The sequence below is a fragment of the Cupressus sempervirens genome, chromosome 11 (genome assembly GCF_028749045.1).
Source record: "Cupressus sempervirens isolate cs-2001-9-10 chromosome 11, ASM2874904v1, whole genome shotgun sequence".
NCBI lineage: Eukaryota > Viridiplantae > Streptophyta > Pinopsida > Cupressales > Cupressaceae > Cupressus > Cupressus sempervirens.
In genome coordinates this window covers 669,012,456-669,029,128 of record NC_143128.1, presented here as the reverse complement: position 1 = coordinate 669,029,128, position 16,673 = coordinate 669,012,456, and positions in this window count along the sequence as shown.

Below are 16,673 nucleotides of genomic sequence, written 5' to 3'. Positions count from 1 at the left end.
AAGACCATCTGACTCTTGAACGTAACCTGCAAACTTACCTTCCAAAGATCTTCCTGAATCTATCTCTCTACACACTTCCTGATACCAAGAATCCGTAGGAAGTGCCTGAAGAATTTGACTCCTCAAATCTACACTAAGAGTCATTGATGATAACACATGTCTCCTGCGACTCAAAGCATCCACCACCACATTCTCCTTACCCTGAATGTACTTAACCTCAAAATCATACTCACATAGAAACTCCATCCATCGCCTCTGGCGAGCATTCAAATTAGGCTGAGTAAAAATGTACTAAAAACTACAATGATCAGTGTATAGCTCAAATCTGCGCTCCAACAAGAAATGTCTCCACCTCTTCAAAGCATGAACTACTGCTACTAACTAAAGATCATGTGTAGGATAATTTAACTAATGATCCTTGAGCTTGCGTGATTCATACGCAATCACCCGTCCATTCTGCATCAACACTGCCCCAATCCCTTCAAGAGAAGCATCTGCACATACCATGAAATCACCTTTTGGATCCAGTACAGCTAGAATCGGTGCACTAGTCAAAAGCTCCTTGAGCTTCTGGAAAGCTTCCTCACATTTCTCTGTCTATACGAACTTCTTTCCTTTCCTTTGAAGAGAAGTGATAGGATGTGCTATCCTAGAGAAGTTCTAGACAAATCTGCGATAATAACTAGCTAAACCCATGAAACTACAAATTTCTAACACATTAGTCGGTGTAGGCCATTCTATTATCGCCTGAATCTTTGCAAGATCCATTGAAATACCATCACCTGAAATAACATGCCCTAAATACTGAATCTCCGATTTGAAGAATTCACACTTAGCTGCATTAGGATAAAGCTAATTTTCCCTCAAACACTGCAATACCAACCACAGGTGTTCCTCATGCTCCTTCTGAGTCTTAGAATATATCAATATGTCATCAAGAAACACAAGTACAAACCTGTCAAGATATGATCGAAAAACACCATTCATCAAACTCATGAAAATCGATGGAGCATTAGTCAATCCAAAAGGTACCACTGTGAACTCATAATGCCCATAACGAGTTTGAAAAGTAGTCTTGTGAATATCTGCTTCCTTAATGTGAAGCTGGTGGTATCCTGACTTAAGATCAATCTTGGAGAATACCGTAGCTCCCTTGATCTGATCAAATAAGTCATCAATACTAGGTAAAGGATACCTGTTCTTAATAGTCACCTTATTCAACTGTTTGTAGTCAATGCAAAGGTGTAAAGAACCGTCTTTCTTCTTCACAAAGAGCATTGGAGCTCCCCATGGTGATACACTAAGTCGATTGCTCCCTTTGGCCAGAAGTTCCTCTATCTGAAGACGTAGATCACCCAATTCCTGAGTAGTCATGTGATAAGGAGCTTTAGAGATAGGCTCTGCTCCAGGAATCAAATCAATACTAAAATCAATGTCCCTCTTAGGAGGCATGCCTGGAATCTCACTTGGAAAAACATCCGCGTACTCCTAAAAAATTGGGTGATCCAAAGTCTTCCTCACAGGATCTTCCTCATCAAAATCATTTACCATAATAGAAAATATCTGACATCCCTTACGAAAACTTCACTTCATTTGCATAGCAAAAATCATCCACAGAGATATAGGCCTCGGTATCCCAACTATCTTCACATCATTCCCTTGGTCATCTTGGCACATAATAATCTTCTTCCTACAATCTATACTGGCTCTATGAGATCCAAGCTAGTCCATGCCTAGAACCACATCATAGGAACCAAGGGGTATGACTCGAAGATCCACTGCCGTATCAAAGCTTCCTAAGCTAAGCCCACACTTATGAACTACAAAATCTATGGAAATCTTAATGCCTGAGGCTAGTTCCACTTGCCAAACATGATCTTGCTTCACCGCATCGAGCTTACACTTAGAAACTATAGATGGTGAAATAAATGAATCTGTAGCTCCTAAATCAAACAATACTGAAAGAGATATACCTCTAATAGCTCTTGTGGTCTCAACCACTGTTCCCTGGTGATCTGCCTGACGCTGATCAACTGCTGCAAATACTCTATGAGCTCTATCGGCATCACCAAATGTAGGCTTTGAAACTGTAGGCCTAGGTCCTGAAGATTGAGGTGCTCGCTAAGGACACTAAGCTGCATAATGTCCAATCTGACCAAATGAAAAACATTTCGTATTTCTACCGGAACCTCTTCCCATAGGTGGTACATTTGATTGCTGACGACTGTTCCTGCTCAAAAAAGACTGGCTACTCTGAGTTGGCTGATTAGTCTAATTCTGTCTATTGCATTGAGCATTGCAGTTGTTCTTGGTGTTAAAACCTTTACCACTTCCTTGAGCTTGAGAATTTGAGCCCTTCTGTTGCTGTGTCTGTTGAGACTGCTGCTGATACTATTTCCCCTTAGAGAAAGAGAACTTCTTGTTACCACTTGAATTAAAGTTGCCTTTAGATCCTGATGCCACTGGCGCTCCTACAAAACCACCTTGACCAAGGTTGACACTTTACTCAACAAGGATAGCTTGATGCACCGCATCCTTGAGGGTTTTTGGCTCAAATACCTTAACTCCCCCAATAATACGGTTATTCAAACCCATAATAAAGTGTTGTGTCAACTAAGCTGAATTGTCACTAAACCCTAAAAAAGGCATAAGCTCATAAAACTTACACTCATACTTGGTCACTGACAAAGTGTACTGTCTGAGATTATGAAATTCATCAGCCCTTTGTTGCTTCCATTCCTCTGGTACGAATCATTCACGAAAACTCTCTAGGAATAACTCCCAAGTAACACTGCTCATATCGATTCCCAACTTCTTCTCCTCAATTGTCCACCAAGTGGCCCCAAAATTCTCTAAATTAGTGATCGCAAACCTTGCCTAAACATTGCTATCGAACTCCTGCATGGCAAAAATCCTATCGAGAGAAATAAGTCACTGCTCGGCCACATAACCAGAACCTTGCCCGTAAAAAGGCTTAACCTTGGATCTTGAAAGATCCTTCATCTGAGTGGACACAATGGACCTCTGACGATCCTTCCGAGGACTTCTAGATCTGGGTCTATGCTCTTGTTCTATCTGATGCACTTTAGGCTATTCTTGAACAAGAGGTAGATGTTCTAGAATAGTCCACATAATTTGTCTCAAACTAACCTCTTCAGACTCAGCTTGGTCCTCTCTATGGCTCTCTTCCTACTGTCTACTTGAGTGCTCTTCCTTGCTCTCTACACGAGCCAATCCCTCATGGGTAGACTCATGGGCACTGATAGTTCTGCCATGACCACGACCTCTTCCACGGCCTCTAACAGAAGACCTAGTCCCAGATACCATCCTACAATAGTACAAAGCACTATTAAAATCACATGTTGCCATAGACTATGTTCAGTTCTATGTTTAGGTTTAAGTAAAATTTCTAGTTTTGAACCTAAGTGTTGAAGTATGAAAAATATTCAAGTAACAGTTTGAGTCTTGTTTCAGTTCACCTAGTTCAAGTTTGGAAAGTTACACTTAATAGTTCAAAGTTCTAGTTGTTCCAAAATACCCAGAGCTCCCAATGTAGAAACTCGGGCTTTGATACCAAATGTAATGCCCTGCCAAGGGATCCAAAGAATTAACCTAAAATTTCACTAACATTTTTTTTTTCCATAGAAGGAAACATCACATATAACTTATGCACATTAATGGAAGCAATAGCATTGTCCATCTGAAAGTAAACATAACATATATAACAGATTACATTCTTTAAGATCCCTTAACATTGAATTACATACATGAATCCATCTAGTACAACATCCACATGAAATAATAATGATAAGGCCAATGTTTATACATTACATTTCAAATGCTCATTTATCCACTATACATGTCACAGGGTATGACAAGCTAAAAAATATACATACATAGAATAAGGTACATCATCCTATTCTAATCCATGATACATCAAAGTAGAGTTAATCACATGATACAACATCATAGAGAATGTATACATCCATCATAAAGATCAAACATAATAAACTAAGTGCTCCGTTCCTCCCAACTGTTAATAGCATCATTAGACCATCATGGATCCTATCCATCTCTCTGTGCGTAACATTCCAAAACACCGAAGAGATCATCGGTATTAACATAGTAGGAATGGCACTCCTAATATATACAACATCATATGTAGAAAGTAATCTAACATGCAAATAAAAGCATAAGATAACATCATCTAACATATGCTAATCATCAATGAAAAAGGATACATATCCACCGTCATGAAGGACGCATCAACCACAATGTCTCAATGAATCTCAAAATGATAAGAGTGGAAAATACACTACCACCCGACCGTGTGGTACCAAAGTGGTCCACTCCCACCATTCTAAGGAGATAATCTCAAGTCCCAAACAAGCTATCAAAATCACATAGCACATATCTCTATAAGTTCAGGAGTCCTAAAAGTATACTACCTACTATGCAAGCGAGAAAGTGTCATCACAATTATCATGTACAAGTTACCCTGGCAGTTAGCTAAACTCCATGGGTTCATACTGATTGCATGTGGCCACTACTATCCGCTCATACTGACGAGGCATACTACGGAATGCAAGGTCGCAACCATGCATCTCACTACTCTCATCCTAGCCAGTACAAGCACTCAAGACATGGGCGAGAACAAAACTCTTATCTTTTTAGGTTCATTTTGTTAGTATTAGGTGTGAATGTTATTACTTATTAATCCAACTTACAATGAGTTATCCTGGCAGCCTCTTAGGGCCCCAACCCCCATTGCAAGCCACTTCTCGTCACTACATATAGATATCCTACCCTAATGCTCATGGACTCATAAATCTCAAAATCACAAAAGATAATCCATAATAAAATCATCAAATATGCATAAAAGCATCAAATCTCCATGAGCAAACATCCATAGAAAATCATGAACACAACAGCTCTCTATTGGCAATTAAAGTATCACCGATAATCAAATATCCAATGGTTCTCAATAACCAAAATATATATTTCAATCATACTGATCGAAGACTCCAAAAATGGTTGAGTCAAACATGTCACAACATGACATCATCAAGAATAAATCCACATCTCAGTCCCATCATGGCGACTAGAAAATAATCAAGGATAGCTGATCGATGACCAAAATAATGGTTAGGTCAAGAGTCTCATACACTAGAATCTCAACTATAACAATCAGTAATCACATCCAATACATAGAGTTTTCCATCACAAACCATGGTTGGGTTTATAAAAACTGAGATTAAAACATCATCATGACATCACAATCACATAACTCCCAAGCCTCTCGTAGACGTCCTATACTGGTCAACACTAGTCAACCCAAAACCCAAAACAATAGCATAAAAAATACACAATGTAAACACATGTTTTGGTTTTGCTAAGTTTTCAAATTTGAATTTAAAAGTCTCTGTTTACGTTTTTCTAAATTATATTAAGTTATTTAATTAAATGAGAAGCCATTCCTAATTAATTAAATGAAGTTATTTAATTAAATAAGAAAAGTGTCTCTAATTAATTAAATATTATTTAATTAAATAGAAAAAGTAATTATCAGAGCATATCTCATTTTATCAAATTAAATATCTCAACAAAATCTCTCTTCAGTTCAAAAAGGGAAATTTCTAGTTCACTATTGATAAAAAATGAGTTAAATTAGTTAACTCCTTTTTCTACTCAATTTGAATCAGGTAAGTCCTTATTTTGCACAAATTAAATCTGTTAACTCCCATTAATTTGGAAATCTCCCTTTATGACTGAACTTCACCTTTAATCTTGACTGCTGATTGAAATCGATCTCAACCGTTGATGAATTTCAAGAAAGCCTATTTAAGAGACCCTCATCTCTTCATTTTGAAAGATTGAATGGGAATATGCATCGAATTGTTGCTGGAATTCATACTCACATTTGCTCATATTCACATACGTAAAGATCAAGTTTGACCAAAAGTTGACCAGATTTAACCACGGTTGACTTGAGTTGACTAGTTTCGAAAAGAAATTTTGAAATAATTAAGCAAAATTATTTAATTAAATGGAGTACTTACTTCTAATTAATTAAACATAGTTATTTAATTAAATGAGAAGTCATTCCTAATTAATTAAATGAAGTTATTTAATTAAATAAGAAAAGTGTTTCTAATTAATTATAGATTACTTAATTAAATAGAAAAAGTAATTATGAGAGCATATCTAAATTTATTAAATTAAACATCTGAACAAAATCTCTCTTCAGTTCAAAAAGGGAAATTTCTGGTTCACTATTGATAAAAAATGAGTTAAATGAGTTAATTCCTTTTTCTACTCAAATTGAATCAGTTAACTCTTTATTTTACTCAAATTAAATCTGTTAACTCCCTTTAATTTGAAAATCTCCCTTTATGACGGAACTCCACCTTTAATCCTGACCGCTGATTGAAATCAATCTCAACCGTTGATGAATTCCAGGAAAGTCTATTTAAGAGACCCTCATCTCTTCATTTTGAAAGGTTGAGTGAGAATTCACATCGTATTGTTGCTGAAATTCATACTCACATTTGCTCATATTCACATAAGCAAAGATCATGTTTGAACAAAAGTTGACCAAATTTAACCACGGTTGACTTGAGTTGACCAGTTTCGAATTTATTTTTGAAATAATTAAACGAAATTATTTAATTAAATGGAGTACTTACTTCTAATTAAGTAAAAAAAGTTATTTAATTAAATGAGAAGCCATTCCTAATTAATTAAATGAAGTTATTTGATTAAATAAGAAAAGTGTCTCTAATTAATTAAAGATTACTTAATTAAATAGAAAAAGTAATTATAAGAGCATATCTCATTTTATTCAATTAAATATCTCTACAAAATCTCTCTTCAATTCAAAAACAGAAATTTCCAGTTCACTATTGATAAAAAATGAGGTAAATCAGTTAATTATTTTTCCTACTCAAATTGAATCAGTTAACTCCTCATTTTACTCAAATTAAATCTGTTAACTCCCTTTAATTTGGAAATCTCCCTTTATGACTGAACTTCACCTTTAATCCCGACCGCTGATTGAAATCGATCTCAACCGTTGATGAATTCTAGGAAACTCTATTTAAGAGACCCTCATCTCTTCATTTTGAAAGCTTGAATGAGAATTTGCATCGAATTGTTGCTGGAATTCATACTCACATTTGCTCATATTCACATACGCAAAGATCAAGTTTGACCAAAAGTTGACCAGATTTAACCACGATTGACTTGAGTTGACTAGTTTCGAAAAGAGTTTTGAAATAATTAATCAAAATTATTTAATTAAATGGAGTACTTACTTCTAATTAATTAATAAAAGATATTTAATTAAATGAGAAGCCATTCCTAATTAATTACATGAAGTTATTTAATTAAATAAGAAAAGTGTCTCTAATTAATTAGAGATTACTTAATTAAATAGAAAAAGTAATTATGAGAGCATATCTCATTTTATTAAATTAAATATCTCAACAAAATCACTCTTCAGTTGAAAAAGGGAAACTTCCAGTCCACTATTGATAAAAAATGAGTTAAATAAGTTAACTTCTTTTTCTACTCAAATTGAATCAGTTAACTTCTTATTTTACAGAAATTAAATCTGTTAACTCCCTTTAATTTGGAAATCTCCCTTTATGACTAAACTTCACCTTTAATCTTGACCATTGATTGAAATCGATCTCAACCGTTGATGAATTCCAAGAAAGTCTATTTAAGAGACCCTCATCTCTTCATTTTGAAAGGTTGAATGAGAATTTGCATCGAATTGTTGCTAGAATTCATACTCACATATGCTCATATTCACATACGCAAAGGTCAAGTTTGAGCAATAGTTGACCAGATTTAACCACGGTTGACTTGAGCTGACTAGTTTTGAAAAAAAATTTAAAATAATTAAATGAAATTATTTAATCAAATGGAGTAGTTACTTCTAATTAATTAAACAAAGTTATTTAATTAAATGAGAAGCCATTCCTAATTAATTAAATGAAGTTATTTAATTAAATAAGGAAATTGTCTCTAATTAATTAAAGATTACTTAATTAAATAGAAAAAGTAATTATTAGAGCATATCTCATTTTATTAAATTAAATATCTCAACAAAATCACTCTTCAGTTCAAAAAGAGAAATTTCCAGTTCACTATTGATCAAAAATGAGTTAAATAAATTAACTCCTTTTTCAACTCAAATTGAATCAGATAACGCCTTATTTTACACAAATTAAATCTGTTAACTCCTTTTAATTTTGAAATCTCCCTTTATGACTGAACTTCACCTTTAATCATGACAGTTGATTGAAATTGATTTCAACCATTGATGAATTTCAGGAAAGTCTATTTAAGAGACCCTCATCTCTTCATTTTGAAAGGTTGAATGAGAATTTGCATCGAATTGTTGCTAGAATTCATACTCACATTTGCTCATATTCACATACGCAAAGATCAAGTTTGACCAAACGTTGACCAAATTTAACCATGGTTGACTTTAGTTGACTAGTTTTGAAATAATTAAACGAAATTATTTAATTAAATGGAGTACTTACTTCTAATTAATTAATCAAAGTTATTTAATTAAATGAGAAGCCATTCCAAATTAATTAAACGAAGTTATTTAATTAAATAAGAAAAGTGTCTCTAATTAATTAAAGATTACTTAATTAGATAGAGAAAGTAATTATGAGAGCATATCTCATTTTATTAAATTAAATATCCTTACAATATCTCTCTTCAGTTCAAAAAGGGAAATTTCCAGTTCACTATTGATAAAAAATGAGTTAAATCAGTTAACTCTTTTTTCTACTCAAATTGAATTAGTTAACTCCTTATTTTACTCAAATTAAATCTGTTAAGTCCCTTTAATTTTGAAATCTCCCTTTATGATTGAACTTCACCTTTAATCCTTACTGTTGATTGAAATCGATCTCAACCATTGATGAATTCTAGGAAAGTCTATTTAAGAGACCCTCATTTCTCCATTTTGAAAAGTTGAATGAGAGTTTGCATCGAATTGTTGTTGGAATTCATACTCACATTTGCTCATATTCATATCAAGTTTGACAAAAAGTTGACCAGATTTAACCACGGTTGACTTGAGTTGACTAGTTTCGAAAAGAATTTTGAAATAATTAAACGAAATTATTTAATTAAATGGAGTACTTACTTCTAATTAATTAAACAAAGTTATTTAATTAAATTAGAAGCCATTTATAATTAATTAAATGAAGTTATTTAATTAAATAAGAAAAGTGTCTAATTAATTAAAATTTACTTAATTAAATAAAAAAAGTAATTATGAGAGCATATCTCATTTTATTAAATTAACTATCTCAAAAAAATCTCTTTTCAGTTCAAAAAGGGAAATTTCTAGTTCACTATTGATAAAAAATGAGTTAAATGAGTTAACTCCTTTTTCTACTCAAATTGAATAGGTTAACTCCTTATTTTACTCAAATTAAATCTGTTAACTCCCTTTAATTTGGAAATCTCCCTTTATGACTAAACTTCACCTTTAATCATGACCGTTGATTGAAATCGATCTCAACCATTGATGAATTTCAAGAAAGTCTATTTAAGAGACCCTCATCTCTTTATTTTGAAAGGTTGAATAAGAATTTGCATCGAATTGTTGCTAGAATTCATACTCACATTTGCTCATATTCACATACGCAAAGATCGTGTTTGACCAAATGTTGACCAGATTTAACCACGATTGACTCGAGTTGACTAGTTTTGAAAAGAATTTTGAAATAATTAAATGAAATTATTTAATTAAATGGAGTACTTTCTTCTAATTAATTAAACAAAGTTATTTATTTAAATGAGAAGCCATTCCTAATTAATTAAATGAAGTTATTTAATTAAATAAGAAAAGTGTCTCTAATTAATTAAAAATTTCTTAATTAAATAGAAAAAGTAATTATGAGAGCATATCACATTTTATTAAATTAAATATCTCAACAAAGTCTCTCTTCAGTTGAAAAAGGGAAATTTTCAGTTCATTATTGATAAAAAATGAGTTAAATTAGTTAACTCCTTTTTCTAATCAAATTGAATCAGTTAGCTCCTTATTTTACTCAAATTAAATCTATTAACTCACTTTAATTTGGAAATCTTCCTTTATGATTGAACTTCACCTTTAATCCTGACCGTTGATTGAAATCGATCTCAACCGTTGATAAATTCCAAGAAAGTCTATTTAAGAGACCCTCATCTCTTCATTTTGAAAGGTTGAATGAGAATTTGCATTGAATTTTTTTTCGAATTCATACTCACAATTGGTCATATTCACATACGCAAAGATCAAGTTTGACCAAAAGTTGACCAGATTTAATCACGGTGGACTTAAGTTGACTAATTTCAAAAAGAATTTTGAAATAATTAAGCAAAATTATTTAATTAAATGGAGTACTTACTTCTAATTAATTAAACAAATTTATTTAATTAAATGAGAAGCCATTCCTAATTAATTAAATGAAGTTATTTAATTAAATAAGAAAAGTGTCTCTAATTAATTAAAGATTATTTAATTAAATAGAAAAAGTAATTATGAGAGCATATCTCATTTTATTAAATTAAATATCTCAACAAAATCTCTCTTCAGTTCAAAAAGGTAAATTTTTATTTCACTATTGATAAAAAATGAGTTAAATCAGTTAACTCGCTTTTCTACTCAAATTGAATCAGTTAACTCTTTATTTTACTCAAATTGAATATGTTAACTCCCTTTAATTTGGAAATCTCCCTTTATGACTGAACTTCACTTTTAATCCTGACCGTTGATTGAAATCGATCTCAACCATTGATGAATTTCAGGAAAGTCTATTTAAGAGACCCTCATCTCTTCATTTTGAAAGGTTGAATGAAAATTTGCATCGAATTGTTGTTGGAATTCATACTCACATTTGCTCATATTCACATATGCAAACATCAAGTTTGACCAAAAGTTGACTAGATTTAACCACGGTTGACTTGAGTTGACTAGTTTCGAAAAGAATTTTGAAATAATTAAACAAAATTATTTAATTAAATGGAGTACTTACTTCTAATTAATTAAATAAAGTTATTTAATTAAATGAGAAGCCATTCTTAATTAATTAAATGAAGTTATTTAATTAAATAAGAAAAGTGTCTCTAACTAATTAAAGATTACTTAATTAAATAGAAAAAGTAATTATGAGAGCATATCGCATTTTATTAAATTAAATATCTCAACAAAATCTCTCTTCAGTTCAAAAAGGGAAATTTTCAGTTCACTATTGATAAAAAATGAGTTAAATTAGTTAACTCCTTTATCTACTAAAATTGAATCAGTTAACTCCTTATTTTACTCAAATTAAATCTGTTAACTCTCTTTAATTTGAAAATCTCTCTTTATGAATGAACTTCACCTTTAATCCTGACCATTGATTGAAATCGATCTCAACCGTTGATGAATTCAACGAAAGTCTATTTAAGATACCCTCATCTCTTCATTTTGAAAGGTTGAATGAGAATTTGCATCGAATTGTTGCTGGAATTCATACTCTCATTTGCTCATATTCACATATGCAAATATCAAGTTTGACCAAAAGTTGACCAGATTTAACCACTGTTGACTTTAGTTGACTAGTTTTGAAAAGAATTTTAAAATAATTAAACGAAATTGTTTAATTAAATGGAGTACTTGCTTGTAATTAATTAAACAAAATTATTTAATTAAATGAGAAGCCATTCCTAATTAATTAAATGAAGTTATTTAATTAAATAAGAAAAGTGTCTCTAATTAACTAAAGACTATTTATTTAAATAGAAAAATTAATTATGAGAGCATGTCTCATTTTATTAAATTAAATATCTCAACAAAATCTCTCTTCTGTTCAAAAAGGGAAATTTTCAGTTCACTATTGATAAAAATGAGTTAAATCAGTTAACACCTTTTTCTACTCAAATTGAATCAATTAACTCCTTATTTTACTCAAATTAAATCTGTTAACTCACTTGAATTTTGAAATCTCCCTTTATGACTGAACTTCACCTTTAATCCTGACCGTTGATTGAAATCAATCTCAACCGTTGATGAATTCCAAGAAAGTCTATTTAAGAGACCCTCGTCTCTTCATTTTGAAAGGTTGAATGAGAATTTGCATCGAATTGTTGCTGGTATTCATACTCACATTTGCTCATATTCACATATGCAAAGATCAAGTTTGACCAAAAGTTAACCAGGTTTAACCATGGTTGACTTGAGTTGACTAGTTTCGAAAAGAATTTTAAAATAATTAAACGAAGTTATTTAATTAAATGGAGTACTTACTTCTAATTAATTAAACAAAGTTATTTAATTAAATGAGAAGCCATTCCTAATTAATTAAATGAAGTTATTTAATTAAATAAGAAAAGTGTCTCTAATTAATTAAAGATTACTTAATTAAATAGAAAAAGTAATTATGAGAGCATATCTCATTTTATTAAATTAATTATCTTAACAAAATCTCTCTTTAGTTCAAAAAGGGAAATTTCCAGTTCACTATTGTTAAAAAATGGGTTAAATTAGTTAACTCCTCTTTCTACTCAAATTGAATCATTTAACTCCTTATTTTTGTTGCGGGTTAGTTAGGTTATGTGCTTTGTAGATTTAGTATTAAGGTAAGTTAGTAGGTAGGTTATTGTTAGGTTGAGTTAAGGGTTAGTGTAGGTATGTTAGTTTTTGTGTTAGTTTTTAGGATAAGTTTAGTATATGTTAAGATGAGTCATAGTTAAATTTAGATAGTTTTAAAATTAGTTAGTTGTTATTTAATTTAGATTTAGTTTTAGGATTTATGTTAGAGTTAAAGTAAGTTTGTATGTTTTTAATAATGTTATTAAATTATTTAGTTAGTTTAATTGTTTATGAAATATTAAGAAACATGCTTTCTTTTAAATATAGGTTTGTAGTGAAATTAGTCTGAGTTTAATTATATTATGGTTAGTTTTAATTTTAAGTGATTATTATATCTTGTAGCTTGGTTATTTTTTTAAATATATATATATATATATATATATATATATATATATATATATATATATATATATATATATATATATTATAGCAAAGTTAAAGTTTTAAACTTAATGTTAAGAGTAATGAAATTTCTTCATTAGAATTTATTAAAAAACTTGAGATAGTGTTAGTGTAGGGTACTAATTAATTTTGGAATATTAATTAGTTTCAATCTAGTTATATGTAAAATTGAATTCAATATTTAATTTAAGTTAAATTTTGTTTTTAGTTAGTGCTTAATCTAAACTAAGTTGCGTTTTAAGTTAATATTTATTTTAAGATAGTTTTTTGATTGGTATTAAATTAAGTTAGTATGAGATTAAACTTAAATTTAATTTAGTTTAGATTTAATTTAATTTCGATTAAATTTTTGTCTAGATTTAAGTTATGTTTTAGATATAAGAAATGTTAGTATTAAATAGTATCTTTGTTAATTTGTTTCGGTAAATTGTTTTATTAAAATTAGTTTAGTTTAAAGGTAGTTAGCATTGGATGTAAATATTAATTAGATTTAACTAAAGTTGGTTAGTCTCATGGATTTTATTTTAGTAGCTTAATTAATAATTTGTTTACTTAATGATCTAATAACTAAAGTTATTTCGAATAATTTAAAGTTATTGTGAACAAGTATATAAAATTACCAAATATGATAAAACTTTTAAAAATAGAAATTTGATTGTTAAAATAATTGACCGAGTTAATGATGAAAGATAAATTGATGATTAATTCAGGTGTAAAGATTACAAACTTAAGATGTATCATAGTGAACCTTCACTTCTCTTGCATGAGATCAGATTAAAACTTACAGAATTTTAATTATTATTATTCAAAAAAAAATTGTGTGTGTTTTTGTCCTCGTAGGTTGAGCATGACATTTTGGTATCACAGCCCATGTTTCAACACTAGGAACCTTAAACCCTTATGCTTCTGAAATTTAATCTAAACATTAAATTGTGTAGGATGCCTCCTGTTACTCGAAGCAACCCACGAGGCAGAGGTTGTAGGGTGAGAGGTGGTAGAGCGGGACAGGGGGATGGACCACCTCCACCACGACCTCCACTTCCACCACCATTGAACTCGAATCAGGACATTACAGATGCACTTCAAACTTTGATCGGTGTAGTTCAGCAGAGAGTAGTACCTGTAGTTCAGCCAGTTCAACAGATCCCAGTAGTGGAAGCAGAGGGACCCAATGGAAGCAGGCCCAGAGGTAGAGAGAGGACTAGAAGTCCCCCACTAAGATAGTTAGAGGGGCAGGATGAGCATGAAGGTGAGTCAATACACCAGAGAAGACCCCCACTTGATAGAACTCCTAGACATGTAGGAGATGATATCAGGGAATTAATCCGACTTGGGCCAGCATTATTTACTGGTTCTACCGAGGGGACAGTAGCAGAATCATGGTTGCAGAGCCTACAGTGGTGCTTTGGATTACGACCCTATGGGAGTAATCTAAAGGCACGCCTAGCAGTTCATCAGTTGAGAGGGGATGCCTCCAATTGGTGGCATCAGGAGGAGATCATAGGTGGAGTGAGGATGGATACCCTCACATGGGAATCATTTCTAGAAAGGTTCTGAGAGAGGTACTTGTCAGAGCATTTTTGACAGAAATAGATAGAGGAGTTCCATTCTCTTTATCAGAGAGGTCTTACAGTGGCTCAGTATGAGAGTAGGTTTCTTGAGGTCCTTCCTTATGTGGAATACATAAAGGACGAGAAACTACCGGTACATCGCTTTATCATGGGTTTGAATTTTTCACTTCAGGGTCCAGTTCAGATGGCCTTCCCTAACACCTTTGAACAGGTAGTGGAGATAGCACTAGTGGCAGAGGATACTTGGGGTAGATAGGAATCATGGGATTGGTCTTAGAATCAAAATTCTACCCGACAGAAACCCCCTTGGAAAGGGAATCAGAGCTATACACTAGGGTCCTCTAAGGGCCAACAGTCTCAGCAATAGCAGGTACCCTCACAGGGTTATCAGGGCTCTAAGCCCAGGCAGTGGTAATCACAGCAATATCAGAAAGTACATACCCCACAGTCACAGTCAGTACAGACTCAATAGTCTTCCAGGGGTGGTTACAGTGGGTCTAGCAGGTCAGGAGGTCCACAGCAGTCTAGATCACAGGATGCATGATCTTATACCCGAGGACCATGCTATACTTATGGAGGCATGGGTCACATAGCTAGAGAGTGTTCATAGGGATAGTCATCCAGTGGTAAGAGAGGGGCTTTTTCAAAGCCGACAGCTAGAGACATGGACAGGTCTCACAGAGTTTTTGCAGCGATTGACAACTGCCAGATTGAACATTAGGGAGCAGTTATTGAGGCTTCAAGTGGATTTGGTCAGCTAGTTAGTGCTAGAGACTATCCATATTATTGTCCGACAGACCCTAGCTCCTCGAGGTCGAGTGTTGGACCAAGTTAGGGTCTAGGGGGAATGTTGCGATGAGGTTATGATTTATTGGGAGAATGCAGCGCAGATGCGATCTCTATACCCTTATCTTTTGATGAACTCCAGGAGGAAGTTCATGCCTAGTGGAGGGGGATGTGAGGCCTCACCCCGATCCTTCGTAGCCTTAGATGTTACTTTATCATTTTGATACTCACGACTCAAGATGTCGAGACATTATCTGATGCTTAGAACATATTATATTATTTCATGTTGTGTGATGTCACTTTTAGATATTTGATGTTGTCATTTAATGTTTTATGTATATGTATGTCGATGAATTAAGTAAGAGGTAGGATTAATAGTTTGGTTTAAGATATTTTAAATGGTTAAGAATTGAATAGCATGAGAGGAACCCTTATTGATGTATGTTTCAATTTATGAGAATTTCTGATATGTATACATTTATGTACATGTGATTTTATAGAACTACTGATGTGTGCAATGAGTGTGCAAATATTCAACCGAGAAACCCTACGAAGGAACAAAACTAATCTCTTTGTGCTAATTTTGGAAACCTTGTTGTTCGTAATTCACGTATTGTATTGTGAGATGTATGTATGTATCTTTCGGTGTTCAGTGAATGTTAGTGTTTGTAACTATGTTCTTTTAGTGTCGCTTGACACTCGTAAATTGTTTATGTTCTCTAGTGTGCTGATTAGGGTTAGTTGTGTAACCTTTGGACCCAAGTTGCCTTAAGTTAGTGCTAGTTGCTAATTGGGTTCTTAATCGAATTTAGTCATCTCTTAATTCAGATTAGTGCTTAATCTATTTTGTTAGAGTTGTTTGTTGGTCCTAATTATTTCCTAACTTTTTTTTGGCTCTAAACCTTTTTCCTAAGGCTTAAAACATGAAATTTTTATACCCAAAGGGTATGGGTATGGGTTAGGGGTCTTTTCCAATCCCTAAGCCCCTTTTTTTGAGTTTTGAGGCCACTCAAAAAGTCTCATTTTGCCTTTGTGCGAAAATTGACCATGCCTATCTTGAGTCACCTCACCTCATCTCCATTTAGGGTTTAACCATAGTGTAGGTTGAGTTAGGAGTTTCTAGAATTGCTAGTGGGTGGAAATAGTTATTGCTCCTTTTGGTGGTTGAGTTTGAGGCTTATTTAGAGACCCTTCTTAGACTTGTGGAGGTTGTTACCCAATCTCTACATTTAGAGAGGAGTTCTTGAAGATTGAAGCAAGGAAAG